The sequence below is a fragment of the Myotis brandtii genome, unplaced genomic scaffold (genome assembly GCF_000412655.1).
Source record: "Myotis brandtii unplaced genomic scaffold, ASM41265v1 scaffold521, whole genome shotgun sequence".
Lineage (NCBI taxonomy): Eukaryota > Metazoa > Chordata > Mammalia > Chiroptera > Vespertilionidae > Myotis > Myotis brandtii.
Window position 1 is genome coordinate 1201631 of NW_005369870.1, and position 21260 is coordinate 1222890.

The 21260-nt window shown below is 37.5% G+C and overlaps 1 long non-coding RNA gene across 1 annotated transcript; it reads left to right on the forward strand.

The window, feature by feature from the left end:
* Positions 1-381: 381 nt before the first annotated feature.
* On the forward strand, positions 382-14429 carry LOC106728026. Its single transcript, XR_001364255.1, has 3 exons — positions 382-391; positions 3366-3370; positions 14398-14429. It is a non-coding gene; the product is annotated as an uncharacterized LOC106728026 (long non-coding RNA).
* Positions 14430-21260: the final 6831 nt, after the last annotated feature.

Consider the following 21260-nt stretch of genomic DNA (forward strand, 5'->3'; position numbering starts at 1 on the left):
TAGTCTAAATTACATACTCAAATCTAAATTTATATCATGAGCGCTATCATTTAAGACAAATAAAATGAATGAAATAAGCATTCTATTTAAGAAGTTACAAAGTTTTAAGGAAGGCAGCCCTATAGAAATCAGTGAAATGGAAAGTAATGAATTAGTAAGTAGAAAAAAATATAAAGTGAATAGATAAAAATGTGTATGTTTTTTAAATGTGTATGTTTTTTAGATGTTTTTAACATCTCTAGAAAATATAATTATTAGAAAGAGAAAATTATTAGAAAATAAAATAAGTTTAAAAACATGTATAGGAGAGGTTTTAAGTTTACATAATTTTACATAATTCAATTTTGTGGAATATATATATATATATATATATCAGAGTGAAAAATTTAAAGTGTTTATTACATAGGTAATTATTTTTAAAAAAATACCTTTAGCCCTGGCTAGTATGGCTCAGTTTGGTTGATTGTCCTTTTCCCACACACTGAGAGGTTGCAGGTTAGATTCCCAGTCAGGGCACATGCCTACGTTGCAGGTTGGATCCCCAGTAGGGGGCATGCAGGAGGCAGCCAATTGATATTTCTCTCTCCCTCTTCCTTCCTTTATAAGATCAATAAAAACATCTATAATAATAAAAGCATAATATGCTAATTAGACCAGATGTGCTTCTGGTCGACCTTCCAGACGAAGCCGGGGCTGGAGGGAAGCCAGGGACCTGGGTGCCAGAGGGAAGCTGGTGGCGGCAGTTGGGGGAAGGAAGGCCTACTCTTGCATGAATTTCATGCATGGGCCTCTAGTTTAAAAATAAAAAAATAAAATAAATAATACTTTTATTAGGAAAGTTTTTCTGAGTTTGCAAGAAATAGGTAATTACAGTATTACATGAAATATTCCAGAGCCTAAAAAATACATAAGAATAAACCAAATACATTTTATAAGTTATCTTTAGACTGAAAGAAAAAGAGCTCAAAACACATGCATAGAAAGAAATCGCTGATAAAAGAGAGGCACAGTTCAATAACAGTATACAAGTATACAAGGAAACCATATTTAGCAACACATTTAATAAATTTTTCAATCTAATTTTATAGGCTTCATTCCCAGGAATACGAGGTGGTTTAATATTTGTAAAAATGTTAATGGTGTACACTATAATCATTTTAAGAGATTATATGGTTGCACACAATACAATCCAAACCATTTTCTTCAGTATTGTAAAAATGTTTCAAACATTTCATTTTACTTTAAGAAAATTACAACCAACCCAAAGGTCATTTTTTTCCCAATAGAAGATAATGACTCTACAGATTTTTAATAAAAGTAAGCAAATTAGCATAGCTAAGAACATTGGTCATAAAGAACTTACTCTGGTATAATACATATTTTAGGGTCTTACAGAGCCACAGTAAAGTATTATTTTCTGTGTATCAGAACTGAATATCAGAATAATGGAACAGAACAGACAGCATTAAAACTGATACTCATAAATGTAAAATCTTAACATATGATAGGGAATATCACAGAGATGTAAAAGATTTTGTGACTGTTAAATGTTTAATTGTATAACAAATTACAACAAAATGTAAGTGAATATCAACAAAGGACTGGGTATGTAGAGGCTTTCTAAGCTTGAAAACAATATATGAAATTACACAATAGGAGATCTATTGGATTGCCCAAACAATGATTTGAAAACATCTAAATGGCAAAAGACTAAGGATATTAAAATAGAAAGTGAGAAAAAACTCTGCATTTGCTATAACAGGCAAAGGTTATTATTTTTACTTTCTAAGAAAGTGTTACAAATTATTAAGAAAGTAGTAATACTCCATTGGAAAAATACCAAAGAACACATAAAAATATGTATAACCTCATTAGAAACAAAGACATGGAAATTTATGCAACAGAGCCATATATCATCCATTTAATGGGTTTTAAAATTTTTACTATCTAGTGATAGTAAGGGGTATAATAAAATGTGTACTTTCTTACAATTTAGTTACTAAACTAAATTAGTTGAGGATCAAAAACTTCATACAGACTAGTAATCAAATAATTATGTTCTGATTAGATTTATTGTTCAAGTACACTAATACAAGAACATTTCCATGTATATCTTTATTTCCTCACTAGAGGCCCAATGCATGAAATTCATGCAAGAGTAGGCTTTCCTTCCCCCAGTTGCCAGCACCAGCTTCCCTCCGGCACCCAGGACCTGGACTTCCCTCTGGCCACCGGCAGGCACCAGGGACCCAGGCTTCCCTCGCAGCCCTGGCTTCGTCTGGAAGGATGTCCAGTCTAATTAGCATATTATGCTTTTATTATTATAGATTCCGACAAAGAGATTACATTTTTGCCAGTCTGTTTAAGTCAACATAAAATTCTCATCCCAGTGTTGGGTTTGATATGAGATCAGTCTCCTTTTCTTGTATAACTGTGGGAAAATATCCTGGTAGAGGAAAGAGCATGAAGCATCAATTAGCATTTATATTATAGTGATGCTAGAAAGCTACTGATAACTCTATAATGGGTTGGTTATGGGCAAGACCAGAATCACTCATTGAAACTTTATCACCTTTATTTGTGGGGCTTTTCTGTCTCCACTCTAGTAGATTCTGCTTGGTTATTATCACTGGGTTGTTAACAACAAAAATAATTATGATGAAAATCATGGGGCTCAGATTATGATGATAATGTTAAAAGGAATAAAGTTTTTGTTGTTGGAAATATTTTGTCTGTTTCTCAATGCCATTTTTTATTGAGTTGTTTGACTTTTTATGATTGAGTTTTACCAATTCTTTATATGATTTGGATACATTTTGTCAGATATATCACAAATATTTTCTTTCATTCAATAGGTCACCTTTTCATTTTCTTGATAAAGTCACTTGATGATAAGACAATATTAATATTGTTAAAAATTGTTACCTTTTCTCTCTTGTGATCAGTGCTTTGTATATATCATATAAATCTTTGATTACCTCCTTAGGTGGGCTTTCCTTCCCCTGGCTGCCAGCACCACCTTTGCTCCATCCTGGAGCCGCCTTTCCGCCTTCCCATGCTACCCAGAGGCCCGGAGCAGCTGGGACGGTGCAGAACGCCTGCATTGTCGCCATAGCAACGACACAAGCATCCCGCCCTGCCCCGCCCCTGGCCGCTCAGTGCCTGCATATGCAAAGTAACCCACCATCTTTGTTGGGTTAATTTGCATATTCACTCCTGATTGTGCATTGTCGCCATAGCAACGACGCAAGCATCCCGCCCTGCCCCGCCCCCGGCCGCTCAGCGCCTGCATATGCAAAGTAACCACCATCTTTGTTGGGTTAATTTGCATACTCACTCCTGATTGGCTGGTGGGCATCATGAAGGTACAGTCAATTTGCATCTTTCTCTTTTATTAGTGTAGATAGAGAGAGAGTGTGTGCTCTGGAGTCTCTATTCTGTTCCATTGATCTATAGGTTTATCTTTATATCAAAACAGTGCTATCATGATTACTGTAGCTATATACTAAATCTTGAAATCAGGTAGTGTACATCCTCTAACTTTGTTCTTTTTCATGATTATTTTGACTATTCTCAAAACTTAATTGTCTTTTTAAAATTTCTCCATGGTATTTTCTGTGCAGACAATCTTATAATTTATAGATTAAAAAGTATTAATTCTATTCTTCCATCTTTTGTCTTTAAGAAAAAAATTATCTTTTTCTTGCCTTACTGTACTGGCTAAGAACTGTGATACAGTGTTATTAGAAGTTTTGAGCCTGGTCAGTGTGACTCAGTTGGTTGAGCATTCCCCTGTGCATTATAAGGTTGCAGGTTCAATTCCAGGTCAGGGTACATAGCAAGGTTGTGGGCTCAGTCCCCAAGTAGGGACTCATTGCTGTTTCTATCTCTCCATTCCTCTCTCTGAAATCAATAAAAACGTATTTTAAAAGTTAAGTTTTGAGAATAGACACCTTTGTCTTTATTCCTGGTCATAAGAGACAAATATTCCATCTTTTACCATTAAGTATGTTAGCTTTAGATATTGAAGACACATACACAGACAAACACAGAAACACACATTTTAATGTTATGTGTCTATAAAATAAATGGTAGATGTATTTTAATTCTTATTAATATATTTAAATATTACTTTTAAAGTATTAACATCTATTAACTTAAACATTAAACTTTGAGGCTTTAACACATTAAGGCATTTGGACTGCTATTTTGAGGAGGTAAAGCAGTAAGGGTACCAGAAGGAGGTTATTCCCAAACCTTTGTGTGTATTATTTCTAAACTAGAGGCCCAGTGCATGAAATTCATGCATGGGGGGAGGGGTGTCCTTCCAATCTGGGACCCCTTGGGGGATGTCCGACTGCCTCTTGTAATCCTCTTGTAATCTCCTAACTGCTCGCCTGCCTGCCTGCCTGCCTGATCGCCCCTAACCCCTCTACCTGCCAGCCTGATTGCCCCTAACCACCTCTGCCTGCCTGATCACCCCTAACCACTTCTGCCTACCTATCTGATTGCCCCTAACTGCTCCCCTGCTGGCCTGATCACCTCTAACTGCCTCTGCCTTGCCCCACACCTGGGACGCAGATTCCCTCCTCCAGCTGGTTTCGGGCACCTGGGACACAGGATTCCCTCCCTCTGGCTGGCCGCAGGCACCCAGGACATGGGCTGGCTTTGCCAGGGCCAGCCGTGGCTGCAGGGGACCATGGGCAGGCCACTTCACCTGGGCCATAGCTGCAGGCACCTGGAACCACAGGGTGGGTGGCTTGTCCTTCTTCTGGACCACGGGGACCATGGGGCATGCGGCTTGTCCCTCTCCTAGGCCGCAGGCACAGGCACAGCCACTGGTGCCCAGGACCATGGTGGCTTTGCCAGGGCCAGCCGTGGCTGCAGGGGACCATGGGCAGGCCACTTCACCTGGGCCATAGCTGCAGGCACCTGGAACCACAGGGCGGGTGGCTTGTTCTTCTTCTGGACCACGGGGACCATGGGGCATGCAGCTTGTCCCTCTCCTAGGCTGCAGGCACAGGCACAGCCACTGGTGCCCAGGACCATGGGGTGGGTGGCTTGTCCCTCTCCTGGGCCACAGCCTGGCTGGCCCATATTCTTCTCTTGCGAGCTCATTTGTGCCTGGCTGGTCCCCATTCCTCTCTTGTGAGCTCATTTGTGCCCGGCTGGTCCCCATTTCTCTCTCCCCAGTGTTGAGTGTCTGAGCTGTTAAGGTGTGACAGCATGAGGGCGTGAGGGCATGATGAACATTTGCATATTAGCTCTTTATTATATAGGATTAAACACACATGCACATGCATGCACACAGGCATGCACGCACACACACACAGTAGTTCTCTAAAAGTTTAATTAAGAAAGAATAATAAGTAATAAAGATATCTACTGACAACAATATATTCCCATGAAATATCACTATTTTAAGGAACTTGGTAAATTTATCTTCCAGCTCTAAATACCGTATGAGATTTTGATTATCTCATTTGCTCCAATCAAGAAAATCAAGGCACTCATATGACTTTTCTGTACCTGGAGTCCCCACTCATTACCAGGAATCTTTGGCGCTAATTATTACACAGTGGCCCTATGAGTGTCCCCCCACAGATATTTGAAGGCCCTTATCTCTACTATAGCATTGTTTGTCAATTATGCAGCCCCAGCTCAGGGACGTTCTGATTTAAACCCATGGGAGATACTTGAGTGCTTCCTTTCACTTTATGCCCTTCAATTTGTTTATTAATAAGGGAGGTGGCAGGGGGGGAGGGGTGGAAGCTAAACTAAAAGCTATTAGAAATACAAATTCATGTCTTATAAAAAATTGTTTTAAGTTTGTTTATACAGAACTTTAACTTTAAAAACAAAGCATGAAAAAATTAGTTCTACTGATGTGTCAGAATTGTCTCAGAAATAGCTTCATTTCGGTGGACCCCTGACATCCAGAGACTTGGCAAACTCAGACATCAGTGTGTTGTATCTGAGAATAAAGAACGAAAATCCTTTTATAAAGTTAGGGATCCTTTTGTTCACAAAATAATCACATCCTACTTTATCTGTTTTGTAAGTTTAGATTTTCGTTTCCTGGATCTAGTTAAAACCAAGCACACCTATGATAAAAACAAAGTATACTGCTTTGTTCCACAGTACTTTTAAGCCTGCTGTTTCATAGGATCAAAATACAGGGCAGCGTACAAATGCATGCAGTGTATGTAGAATCTCTTAACGTGTCTTGGGAAGATGAGTTTCTTTCCTGGCTCATCTCCTGCAAAGCTACTACTCACCCCCACCTGACTTCACCACACACTCTTTTTGCTTTCTGCTCTAATTATGCTTTCACAACAAACTTTTCACCTTTCCTTGAATTGCTATCCTCTTTCATATTTCCATAATATTGTAATAGTTGTTTCTGCTGCCTGGAATATCCTTTCTTTCCTCTCCCATGATTAAATCTTACCCAGTTCATAAGGTCTAATATGAATGCTTCTCCTCTCTGAAGCCTTCCCTGAATTGCTAGCTATTATTGGAAGTCCTCACTGTACTCTGTACCTATTTTTACCAGGGCTTGGGTCTTCCTGTTGCTCATGTATGTCAATTAGACAAAGCAGGGCCATGGTCTTTATGTTCTGCATGTTGAGGACAAAACAAATGCTTGGGAACTGTTGGCTGATTGGCTAAGTGAGTGAATGAATGAATAAATGAATGAATGTTTAACTTTCCTTTGTCCTGCTTCCTTGACCTTCTTTTCTTTGTTCTAAATATTTTTCCCACAGCACTTAATACATCCTAGCATGTTACATATTTTTAAATTTATTATATTTATTGTCAATGCCCTCCCATTAAGAGAGGGTATCTGTCTTTAGTATGCATTAACACAGTACTTATTTAAGGAAAGGATAAGATAAATAAATCTTGCCACACATTTTTTCTTCTAATCTCATGTCCTTGATTTTTGTGATTTAGGCTGAATTCAGTATTACCCTTATTCCTAGTTTCCCGGCAGGCCTGGCACCTTTGTCTGAAATTCTTCACTATCTAAATAGGATTCTTTGTGATAAGGCTTTGAGTTGGCTGTTAAATATTTAACGATTAGCTAAACATTATCACCTTTTATCAGCCTTAACCAGTTAACCCAAATAAGTTTATCAGATTGGCCATAGTAGAGAGCAAGGCAAGGGGAAAGCATCCATTCATCCAACTGCCCGTGTGCCTTTGTTCACCAAGCTGGGCATGATCATTACCCTGATAGAGCTCACACCTACTGCTGACATGCTCAGTCATTGGGTGTTTGAATCACACTTACAAATGCTAGAACTTTTGGGTAGATAAAAAAAATCTTTAAAATGTTCATAATACAAACACTACCACAGCATAAGAGTATCCACAATTTTCACATACCTCATTTGTCACTCCTTTAGCACCATGCCTCTGTTTTCTGAAAACTGTTTACTATCTTAATAGAGCTTAACCATCTTAAACTCTATTTTATTATAAAGAGACCAAGTTCTCACAGGACCCAGTAAAATTCTGCCTTTCCCTGATGTCAGCTTGACTTCATAGTACAGTGTTATCTCCTGCACCCTCCTTTATATGCCTTTCACAAACTGCTCATAAAATTGTTCTCTTTCCTGAGTCAGTGGGAGAGAAGTTTAATTATAAGAATAAATTATACTCTTTTATAAAAATTTCAGGGAGTACTGACTGCTAATATCTCGTCTTGGACAACGTACAATTTTACCGTGGGAAAGGGGAAAGGAAATGTCTGCTCAGTGGAAGGATGTGTGGCTGGTTGGCAGGAATATAAGGCTTCTATGTAGCTGGCAGGCAGCACGAAGGCCCTGGGAAGGGGCAGACACCAAAGAGAAGGATGGTAGTGTTGTCAAAGAAAGACACTTCTACCTCCCAAATGAGTTCAGGCCAGCCCAAGTTCAGGACCTCCTGGAATCTTCTGAGGTACAATTGACTCATGGTTATGGTAATTGTCACTCGGCCTCAGGATTTGATATGTTAGCCTGGTGTACAACTGTATGTCCATTGTCACATTCTGTTCCTCTGGATACAGAATTCCCCAGGCAATCTTCCAAAACTAGTACAAGCTCTTTTTATATCACCTCTCTTCTTTCTTCCTTCAGACAGGGTTCTAATTCCACCCAGAAACCACTACTCTCTAAATCACGTGCTTCAATGTCCTTATGAGTTACCTCTGTCTATGCAGTTCCTCCCTAGTGGCCTTTCTGAGTATAAATATTATGTTAATCAAGTTCTGTGCAGTTCCTCCCTAGTGGCCTTTCTTTCTGAGTATAAATATTATGTTAATCAAGTTCTGTGTTTCCCTTAAATGTAACATCTTATTTCATTCCTTCTCATAGCAGCAGCTCTCCAATTCTAGTTGACAGCAGTTCTTTATGCTTTTTTCTTCCAGGAGTTAACTAAACTTATTAATAGACTTCATATGCATATGTTTGCGGTTATATGGACTGATAATCATTATATAATTATAGTTAACAAGAGATATCCCTAAAATATAAAGACTCCAAAATCATTGAAAGTAAAAGTTTATAAGAAGTAACAGGAAATTCTAAGCAAAAAGACAGCTGATTAACTATTTTCATGTATAAAAAGACATGCTCAAGAATGTTCAAAATACAAATGTTCACAATAAACCAATCTATGAATAAATATGTTCATAGTGAATATTATATATCAGAATCAAGTGTATATAGCACAGCTATATATATATTAACATGGACAAATCCTTGAGGTATTTTGTTTGGCAAAAGATAAAAAACACCAAGAGTATGTAAGTAGGATTTCATTTATGTGTAAAATGCTCGCTATTCGTTAAGGATATGAGGATATTGATTAAACTGTAAAACAGACAAAGAGTAAGGAAATAATTAACTCCAAATAATCAAATCTGTAGTTGTCTAAGAGTGGGCTGTGTGGAGAGAAGGTGATTAGATCAGTGAAGGACACACAGGGTCTTCAAAGTATTGGCCAGATTTTGTTTTTAGAGATGGATAGGAGAATATATGGATCTCGGATCTTCATTTTACTATTATTCTTTAGACTTTAATACATTATAAGTATAATTTTATGTATATTTACTAATTAATAAAACAACTACAGGTGGTAGGGGGGACTGGATGAAAGAAGGTGAAGGGATAAGCCAAAGAACATACAGAGTGTCCCCAACAAATGTATACACACTTAACCGCTGGTAGCTCAATTGATGTTTCTTTTCAGATTTAACCCACTGGAATTAATAATTATTCAAAGTGAGTATACATTTTTGGGACACTCTGTATATGCATAACCCACAGACACAGACAACAGTGTGATGATGGCCAGAGGGAAGGAGGTTAGGGACTAGGGTGAAAGGAGAAAAGGGGCAACAATGGGTACATCTGTAATAGTGTCCTATATAACGAAAGCCTAATAAGCTAAGTGTCCAATTCTTCAATCAATCATTCAACCAGTCGCTATGATGTGCACTGACCACCGGGGAGCAGATGCTCCGACCAGTAGGTTAGCTTGCTGCTGGGATCCCGGCTGATCGGGACTGGGTTAGATCGGCCAAACACGCCCTGGAGCCTTCCCCCGATCCTTCCCCAGCCCTGATCGTGCACCAGTGGGATCCCATGGCCTGGCCTGCGCTCTCTTGCAATCCAACACCCCTCAGGGGCTGTCGAAGAGCTGGTTTCCGCCCGATCCCCGCAGGCCAGGCCGAGGGACCCCACCGGTGCATGAATCCGTGCACTGAGCCTCTAATCAACAATAAAAATAAAGAAAAAACAATTAAAAATCAAAACAGTAACAATATCATAATTAAAAGAAATGGGAAAATATTAAATTGTACTCTTACTTAGCATAATGGCTAGACTAAAATTTCATATGAGCTTATTCTCAATAAGTAAATAGACCTTGGCCACTTTCTTGTGGAGAATAAAATCTATAACTATCACAGATTTTCTGAAAATTGCCATGTGGCTTTCTTGCCTCATGTTCTATTAATAACATAATAGTTAAATATTAATGACATTCATAAATGGTTAAACACATTTAATGGTTCAATTTGCTTAGGAATTTCTATTGCAGTATACACATACAACATATTTGAGAGGATTATTATATTCAGTGTGTTGTGTATGTGTTTGCATGTGTGTGTATATCTACTAGTAATTTCTCTGTAAGACCTACATAGATAGATATCAAAATTCAGGCATCAAGCATGACTTCTTTATATCCATTTTTGCCCCCACTTTTCTCCCTAGATAACACTTAAATTCATCTCTTTCACATTCTTATGGCCTCTACCTTGGCTGAGACCCTCATCTTCTCTTGTTTTTACAATGTTAATAGCTTTATACGTGTTTTCCATGTACCACCTCTTTCTCTGTCAATTCAACTTTCACAGAACTTGTAGTCCAGACTGGTATTTCTGAAACACAAATCCTACCCTAAATCCCTAATTTCCTATGAAATAAAACCTAAACTCCTCAGCATGAAAAGAAAGTCCCTTAAAAATCTAGGTATAACCCATTTTTCTAGTTTTATACATACCAAATGCTTCAGCTTTACCAAGCTATTTCCATTTCCCTTGGTGTGTCATGCACTTCCATGCAAGGAGTTCTTTGCATATGCACTTCCCTCTTGGTAACCCATTGCCAGTTGTGCTCTCTTTTTTTTTTTTTAAATATTCATTTCAGAGAGGAAGGGAGAGGGAGAGAGAGTAACATCAGTGATGAGAGAGAATCATTGATCGGCTACCTTCTGCACACCCCACACTGGGGATTGAGCCCCCAAACTGGGCATGTGTCCTAACTGGGAATTGAACTGTGACCTCTTGGTTCATAGGTCCAGCTCAACCACTGAGCCACATCAGCCGGGCCCTTTGTGCACCCTTAATGAACCTGTATCTAGTCTCTGACTTGGCTTCATTGTTACCTTCTTTATCCTCATCTCATCGAACCTTATTCCATACCTTCAACCATTTCGGTGCTGTTTCGTCTGTGCTTCCTTGATATGCAGGACATATTTCTGTAACAGGTTTTTAATAATAGTGGAATTTTTACTCCTTTGTTTGTCTCTTCCTCTAGCACTTTGTGCACCTTGAGAGAGGAGACTAAAGTTTATTTCTGTTTGTATTTCTGAACATAAGACATTATCTGAAAAATAGTTTTGCTGAATAAGAGAATCAAGATGATGAAACCAAGGAAGAGGGCACGGATGGTGACAGAATTGGGCTGAACATGGGGAGAAAGAGACATCATGATTTACAAGCTAGGAAGAAAGGAAATTAACCAGAGGCTTCATTCACTCAATGTGAAATAGTCCTTATCATGTATCATGGGCCTTACTTGAATAAAGCAATGAGAAAAAAAGATAACTAAATAATGATAATGAGTCTGGATAATTGATGGTTAAAAAAGAAACAATGGGGTCAATGAGAGGGGGGGAGGGGACACCTATAATACTTTCAGCAATAAAGATACATTTTAAAAATAAAAATAAATAAATAAAATAAAAAAGAAACAGAAAATGAAAATATTTTAGTTTTGGTGCTCTCAACTCATGTCCAGAAAATGTCAAGCAAATATTTCGGGAATGAGAAAACCGGAGCACATAGGTGAAGAAGCTTCGTGGGCAAACACGAGCCGTGAGATGAAATGTTTGATTAAAATGTTTATTTGTAATGGTGGTGCTCTACTAGACTGAGGAAAGGTTTTTATTCCAAACATTTGCTCTTTGTCATTGTGAAAGAGAGTTCAGTGAATCCAATTAACTGAGCGGAAAAGACTACCTAAGGCCAGATGCACTCCTTTATTCCTTCCCAGAGGGTTGCTATGTTGCTTAAGCTCACTGGGCACTCCAGTGTGTGGATGGGTTTCTGAGATGTCAGGTACTTTCCTGGGAGAAAAAATAAAAATATAGGGAGCTACTCTGGCCTGCTGTGGTCTGTGTAAACGATATAGAAGCCTAACTCAGAGACCTGCTCTCTGACAGCGCCACTTAGCTAGCATTTAACATGAGCCCACCCGGTCAATGCCAGGCACTGTGCAAAGCACTCTACATACATGAAGGGCCTCATTTAACTGTCAGAGGGTAATGTAAAGAACATTGTTCACACCCACTTTACAGAAGAGAAAACAGAGTCTCAGGTTAAATGACTTGCTTAAGGACACATAACACAACCAGTTAAGCACCTGAGCAAAAAAAAATGAACACAAAGCTTTTTTAATTAGTTGCAAGATTGAGCAAAAAACAAACAAAAATTCAGGATGCCTAAATATTGCAGAGAACACGCTTACACTAAAAAAATTACTCATTGTTTATCTTAAATTCAAATTCACTTAGGTGTCCTGTATTTTATCTGGTAACCTTATTTTGAGCGAGTCTAACCTCTCTAACATATGTCACCCAGCTGACTGCTTCAGCAAATGATTCCAGGGATATCTCTGAGTGAGCAAATTGACAAAGCACAGGCAAACAGCAGGTTGACAGGGTCGCCTGTCTTCCATGTGCCTATGCAATCACTTCCACAGAACACCACTACCTGGGAGGGGTGATTAGGATCTTGAATTGAGGAAACTGTAGCACAAGGTCATGACGCCCAGATACAGAGGTAGATTACTAGGAAGTTGATGAAGCTAAAGCTTCAAGGCTTCTCACTTGCATGAGACAGCAGTCCTAATCTTATATCATTTTTCCTATAGAGGACCCCATGAGTTATATAAGCTTCATCCCCCCCCCCCAAAACCTGGGTGCATGTTTGATAAACAGATGAGTGAACAAATGAATAAATGGAAAGCAGATTTGAGGAAATAAACTAAAAATTTACTTTCTTAAACACACTATGGACCACTTGATTATCACGTTGTTTTACAAGTCATGATCACCTGACCATTTTCTGTATATGTGCCATGTTTTCTCTCTGGAAATAAATGCGTTTATTTAACAGTCTGACATCTGTTATCTGAGGCAGGAATTAGGAACAGGACCCTCTTCATTCCTCAGGTTTAGTGGAATTGGAAGGCGGTCCCAAAGTTTGTCTTTCTAGGGTTATCCTTTATATTATCTAAGCTGGGGTGTCCTGGCATGTCTTTATTTGAGTTGTCCCACCTGTTTTTGTTGTTGTCCTGTTTTGTTTTGTTTTTTACTTATTAGACTATTTATAAGGCATGCTTATCTTCTGCCAAGTTACTCTTAACTAATTGAATGGACTCTGGGTATATTTCTCACCCAGTTAGTTACTTTCTTGCTTATTGGGATAATTGCATGTTTTGCCTGCCCTAGAGAAAGGACACCCAAATCAATAGTGGGAAGACTAGAGACATGGTGACAAGTTAAGCATGGGATGATATGCTTGATCTTCTACGTGTTCAGTAACCATGCACTTACTACAGAAGTGAAAGTCCACACTAAAGATCCTGAGGGAGGACACACAGCCACCTCCCTTTCAAAGCACTTCTCAATACTGCAATATGACAGTGCTAAGATAAGGCATTATCCAGTAAGGACATGTAGCTACACATGGAAGAGTTGGAACTTAGACTATATTGAATTCCAAGTCTTTGTCTTCTACAAACAAATTGCCAGTCAGAACCTTGTCATATTTTTATATTCATTTTTACTCTATGATATTAAAAATGTTATACATTCACAGTATATTTGTAAAATGTAGGAAATCACAGAAGTGAAAATAAAAGTCCTCTGTATTTTCTGATAGTGAGTAACATTTTACAGGCATGCTTTTCACCAATGTTTTTGCATATGCATATGTGCACACACACTTTTTTGGAGTAGAGTTGAAATCACATATTTTATAGAGCTTTCTATAATCCTTTTTCTTACCCCTCACCCAAGAATATGTTTTTTTTTAACTTTTAGAGAGAGAGGACGGGAAAGAGAGAGAAAAAATCAATGAGAAAGAAACATTGATCGGTAGCCTCCCGTACGCGCTCTGACCTGGGTTGAAAACCATAACCTCGGTATATGCCCTGACTGTGTGTGAAACCTTTTGATGTACGGGACAATGCTCCAACCAACGGAATCACCTGGCTACGGCAGAGCTTACTATAATTTTGAAGGCATTCTCTTACATAATATGTCTGTCAGAACTTAAGAAATAAGCAGGACATTAGAGTGTAAATTGGCTGTAGATCAACTCATTGATTCATTAACATCACATTTATACCCAGATTGTTCATTGCAATCCTCTGTTTGTTTGAACTTACACTTCAAGTAGTTTATTGTTCAGTGGTATCTAGCAATAAATGAAAATATTCATAAGTTTCACATGTTTAAATACAATATCTTTAATTTTCTTAAAGTAATCTAAATTCAAAGTATTTTCCCCCATGAAGTTCAGAGAATGTTTTTTCATATTGGAGACACAACTAGAACCATAATAAATGTGATGCTTATTATTTTCCAATTAAGACTATTACTACTCATTCAGAAATCTGTTAAGGCACTAAAAACTGTATAATGAGTGACTCCACACAGCATTCCCCCAAAGCCGGTGACCTACAACACTAGCTCTGTGAATGGACTTTTAATCTGCTATACCTGGCCATTTGTTTAATGGGTCACAACCTAGATCTTGGGATTTAAGAACTCATTAATTAGGTAGGTTTCCATAATGGGCTCAATGTTCTACAGCAGGGGTCCTCAAACTACGGCCCGCAGGCCACATGCAAATACAAATATTGTATTTGTTCCAGTTTTGTTTTTTTACTTCAAAATAAGATATGTGCAGTGTGCATAGGAATTTGTTCATAGTTTTTTTTTAAACTATAGTCCGGCCCTCCAATGGTCTGAGGGACAGTGAACTGGCCCCCTGTTTAAAAAGTTTGAGGACCCCTGTTCTACAGGTTCTACCCTAGGCTTCTGAGTCTTCAAGTTCACATAATATTTAAACAATACATTATGATATGTTCTTAATGAAAGATATTGTCCAAAACTATTTCTTCACTTGTTGACAGACATGCGAATTAGACAAAGGTTGTATGCTCTTTTTCTTTCAAGACTGGTGGAAAGTAGAAGCACAGCAATGAGGTCTCCTTATCATTGCTGTTCCAGCCATGGTTACTCCTGCTGTCATGAGTCATGTTAGAAGTTCTGGTAGCTGCTCCAATCAGAAACCAATAGCTGTTTGCTACCATGCATAGATATGGTATTAGGTTCTAGAAAAACATAAATTCTATTGAAGAAATATCTGTTATTGTACTCTCTTATCTGACAGTCATTTGAAAGTTATATATAACTAGAGGCCTGGTGCACGAATTCTGCATGGGTTGGGTCCTTCGGCCTGGCTGGCAATTGGGGCCTATGGGGGTCATGGGAGGTTGGCCAGGGGGAGGGGCTGTGGGAAGTTGGCCAGCCCCGATTGGGGTCATAGGGGATGGCTGACCAGAGGGAGGGGCTGAGGGAGGGGTCGTGGGAGGTTGGTCGGCCCCAATCAAGGCCATCGGGGCCAGTTGGCCAGGGGGAGGGACCACAGGAGGTTGGCTGTGGGAGCACACTGACCACCAAGGGGCAGCTCCTGCATTGAGCATCTGCCCCCTGGTGGTCAGTGCACATCATAGCGACCGGTCTACCAGTCATTCAGTCGTTCAGTCGTTCGGTTGTTTGGTCACTAGGCTTATATGTATGTATGATTTGACATTAAACATCATAAGCTACCAGTTTCCTAAAAGATAGCAATTGTCATGAGAACAAATTTTAGCCTCCCCAACTATATAGTGAGATTGTGGCTATCTTAATTGTTTACATTTTAACTCCATCTTCTTAACCTTCAAAAATATCAGGCATATGTTATATCTCAATGAGGATGGTTCTAGGAAATCATGCAGCTTTTTGATTATGTAAATTAATAGAGGTCTAAAGAGCAATATAGAAAAAGCTTTCATTAATAAAGTTAGTCTTACTTTGTTATTCCAGTGGTCTTCATGCTGGAATATGCTTTCCTTGGGGGTCCATTCAGACTTTCCCCCAGGCACTCAGGCAGGAATAGATTTAAGGAAATCCATTTCCAAATCGTCAACTGCTCTATGAATGGTTTCCTAGATTTGATGTGCCTGACAATGTGCTGGTGGCCAATGCATCATGCTAGAAGATTCCTGTTATTCTCCTTTCCTAATTTCTCTATCATAATTGCTTTTCTCTCATTTCCCAAAAGAAGCTCAAAGATTTCACACAAAGAGGATCTTTATATGGTGCATTACCTGTGGGTTGAGGGCCCAGTCAAAGGGATAATTTAAATGATACCAATGACTGGGAAATAATTTCTTTTGCCAATTAGATGGTTTCTAATTTGTTGCTTTCAATAAAATTGAAAAGAGAACTAATTTAGTAATTACATCATTACAGATATTTTTAATGAGAGATCGATATATGATTTTCATCTTATGACTTGGAAGGAGTTTAATGAATTGAGTTTCATTGCCATAACAAAAATCTTTTCATTCTCATCTATATGAGAATAAGTTATCTCAATAAATATATCTATAAAAAATAGGAATAGAATTGATCCTGAACCCTCTTTCATTTTAAAAGAGTGGGCACAAACTAATTAAAACAAAACAAGATCATCCATAATCAATTTCATTAATTAATGCATTCCTAATAACATTTTGCTTACTGTTCTTAATCATTATTTATTCAGATTTGTAACAAATTTACTTTGCTTTGGTCAACTTAGATGACTTGACCATAGAAAATTATAAACAAAAATATATGTGTTTGCTGTAATTGGGTAGGTGGAATGGAAGTATAAGAACAAGATAAAAAAGTAATGATGGTAGATTTTTGAAGAATACCTTGTTCATGTTATTTCTTTAACAGATTATGGTGGGCATCAAATCACAAGGACAATCAGATTTCATTAGAAACATTTGAAATAGTGGTATAATATTTTATTTCAAAATGGTAATATATTTAAAAACACCAGTTCTTATGCAGTTTTGAAATTACTTACCATTAAAATGATGGGAAAATTTGGAAGGCAACTTAAAATATACAAGATGATTCATAGTTTTCCAAAATTATTTAAGGGGGTAAAAATAAAATGTCATAAAGCCACTATTTTGTATCTACCATGTGTAGATATCATTTCTTTTACCCAGGCTTTTGATGAAGCAAATACGGAAGGAAGTATAAGGCCTTTTTATCTCCAAATAACTAGCAGGGTTGGAATTCTGTGATCCTAACTGACATACTCTATGATGCTTAAAACCCCCAAATGGGGCAAAGATACAAGGTGAGCATATCTTAGCATGAGATAAGCTAACATTTCTCCCAAAAAGGAAACATCAGATCCTCCTAAGAACAACGAATAATTTGATTAAAAACTTATGATTTGTGTGTGTGTGTGTCTATGATGGATGGAATCTTTCTTGTTTTTCCAATACAATGTTGTTTTTCTACAGTACACTCTCCCCACCCCTAAATCTCATAATTTATTTGTCTAATGTATGTATTTTCTATTAAATATGTTATCCTGGGCATACACTATTGGAATTCTGAACTCCAGTAATAAAATTGTGTGGGTGCTTCCAGACTAAAGAGCAGATAATCTTTCTAGTGTTTGCATCCCAAATGAGGGTGCTAGGTGTAGTTCACTGGTCCTGGACCTCAGTGTTGCTGCGTTTGTTTAGGCAGCTTTGTAGAGTAAGGAGCCTTCCCTAGAGCTTCATGGTTCCCCGGGGGGGGGGGGGGGGGGGGGGGGTAAAGAAGACAAGACCTGAGTCCAGAGGAAGGAGATTTGAGATATTTAACAGACTTTGACTCTGCTGAAGTAGAGCATGGATCATTTTCTGCACCTCACAGGACCTTGGTTTCCTCATCTGTAAGATAAGGAACTCAAACTAGATGCCACAAACTTTTCTTCAAGTCTTAAATGTCTGTGACTCTAGGTGGGAACTTTTTAGGATGATAAAATGTCTAATTGTTCAGATTATCCTACTGTGTGTATTGTAAAAACTCACTGGATGTTTTTGTCATAAAGCTGACTTAAATTTATAAATTTTGAAAATATTAGTAATAGTACAACTTACTGAGTGTTGTGTGTCAGCTACTAATTTCTTTACATGTATCATTTCATCAATGTGTCATAAGTATAATAAGAATTTGGTACAATTTCTATCCCCAGTCTTGTGGGGGATAATGCTGAGATCCAATGACGTTAGTGACTTGTCCAAAGTCATACACAAATATATTCCTGCCAATTCCAAAGTCAGTTTGACTATTTCTTTACTATCAGAAGAAAAGCTGGATAATAAATTATATATACTAAGCTACTCCTTCCCAGATTTAGACATCAGGAATAAGACAGGTGGAATTTTTTCCCCATTCTACCAAGGATTAGTGAGGGTTTCTAGGAACATCTTGATTCCCACTACAGGGGATTCCATATCTTTCTTTTTGGACTCAAAAGCACCACTACTTACACACAACACACACACACACACACACACACACACACACACACAAATGTAGAAAAAGGGGGCATGCAAACCGGAAAAAAAATAACACTGGGATTTATGTTTTTGTCATTGTTGCACATCCATATTTTAATTTAAGATGCACTTGACTGATTGTAAATTATCATTTACACACAGAATCTTAAGGGAATGCTAAACTTTGCCATCTACCTAACGTACATGTTGTCACGTTCCCCTGTAAATCAATCCTGCACTGTGTACTTTTGTCAGAAAATGTGCTGTAGCAGGTGTTTTTTAGAGGAAGGGAATTTCCTATTTTCTGCAAGGTTATTTGTGATCTTATTTTAAGTAGCAGTAAAGAAACGTGTCTAAAATAACCTAAAGAAACAGCCTTGGTAAACAAAACCAAGTTAAAAAAGAAGTGGCCATTGTTTTTTTGTGCTTTTTTCCCATTAAAATTCTCATAGCAGCCCATATTGTTTTGCCTTTTTGAAGAAATATATAATTACAATATGTGTATTTTAATGATACATGGCATGACAAAATGAGTGAAATGCTCTCTCTCCAAATTAACATGAAAGCTGCCTACATTGTGGGAACTGATTGGTAGTATCCAGAGGGAAGTAAAATATGTCTATAGATTAAAGATTGATATTGGGATACTTTAGTCTTTCCCAGGAGAATATTAACTGCATTTGAGATCTGAAAGTCATACCCTCAGTAATTTTGCCTGAGAAATTATCATTGGATTTCTTTGGATCATTGATTCTACAAATGTGTGAGTAGTAGAAGCTCTCTGCTTCAATCACCATAGCTAATTGTACTCATTCTTAACACATTAAAAGTATCTATTTTATGTCTGGAACTTTCTTAAATATGGTTTCATATTGGTGTTTTCTAGAATATTTAAATGGTACCATTAAAATGTTTAGAATTATTATAGGTTATCTTTTCTTGGGGTAGTGGGAGAGGAAGCTATCAAGATGAAGTTAAGATTAATTTACAAAATGTGCTTTAAGGGAAAAAATTACCTTTTATTCATTTTTCAAAATTTGATGGCATTTGTGTTAAAAGCACCTAGTGAGATTTGCAAAGCTCATGTCCTATTCTAGACTTGCTTTTGAATTGAGCCTTGTTTTTGTGTGCAGAAGCAGAATGAATTATAAATGCTTATAACATTTAAATTCTAGGTTTATTTTTCAAGTGTAGTTGATTTGACTTAAATAGGAATTCTGTAGCTATTTAGTAATTAGAAATGATAATTCTCTGCAATTCATAATTGAGCCCCAAACAGGTGTTTTTCCTTTTTTTTTAAAAAAAAATTGGAAGTATTTTCAGCTTTTGCAGAATATATTTGTGAATGGCTCTGAGCTAATACAAAATTCAGCTGAATGTAAAAGACAGGAAATTTGTATTCTTGTTATACTTTTAGAAAATATTTTTATTGAACAAATCAAAGGAATTTGCATTCTTGATAACTTTTGATAAGTTAACCAGTTAGAGGTTATAGTGTAAATGGGCATTAAGGAATAGAACTAAGATAATTAAAAGGAAGTAAACTGATACAGTTATGTATAACCCATATTCAGACACACATACACACACACACATATTATGAACTAAACATTAATTAATATAATACAAAAGTTGCATCTTATTTCCCCATCAGAATTAAAATAATGATGGTTCATAATTTATTTGGGACCATTAATAATCATATGAGTCTAAGGATTGTGTAATCCTAATAAGATCAGAAGTTATTAATACAGAGCCCACAGCAATTTCCCAACCTACAATATCAATTTAAAAATGGTTTGGATGGAGTATTTCCAATTACATTTCCAAAGCAGCATATGCTTAAAATGGTTTACAGACCGCAAATTAGAATGAAGAGGAAGGTTGTTGCACACTAGAACTATCAAGAGGATTCTGCTGTCTCATTATGGTGCACTCTCTTGGCCTAATACCAGCTGGCTCATGTGGCTGTCCCCCAAGACTGACCACAGAAGCAAAACAGATACTCTGCAACAATGTTACCAACTGAGATAAAGATTTGCTTCTTCTTCTTCCCAAGGAATGAGAAGTAAAATGGCCCTGATTTGCATTAAAGACACAATGACCTAAACTGAAGATGTTTACTGGGAGATTGCACAGTCAGAGGGTAGGTCATTCCTCTTATTTTGCTCAGTTATGTATACAAATTGTCACATGGAAGATGTATAATGTCTGTTTAAAATGTTCCCTTTAGTTACTTGCTTTGTAAGGTTTATGTCTGGAAATTTACTATCAGTTAAAATGTACCCTATTTTCAAGTTTAAGTTTTCCTCTTTGAAAAATGAATAGAGGCTTATTTGAAATATTCTGAATATGGAGTAAAGTAGAAAAAGGGAAAAAAATCCATAAAGGGTCTTTTCCTCAGTGATGAACAGTTTGATGCTCCATGTAGCTTGAATGACTATGTTGCATAAAAACAGACTTTCATGTGATTGAGTATATGTTCACATATACAACATAAATGACCACAGGATCGGAAAAAGGTATAAGGAATAGAGGGCACCACTCTGTGAGTCACCCCATCTACTCCCGGCATCCTTAATTAAGAGAAAGATAATGGGGCAAGAGGGAATATCGTTGGACTATTTGGGGGCCTTCTTGAACCCAGCCACATTGTTTTTCTAGGCAAGAATGCTTTCTTAGCACTGTACTTTGCAATTTTATTATAACTCCTTCTTCACATGTTTCCATTCAGATTCTAGTTAAGTGAGGATCCTTGGGCTCTTCATAGGATTGTATCTTCATTCTGGTAAGTAATGCTAATCA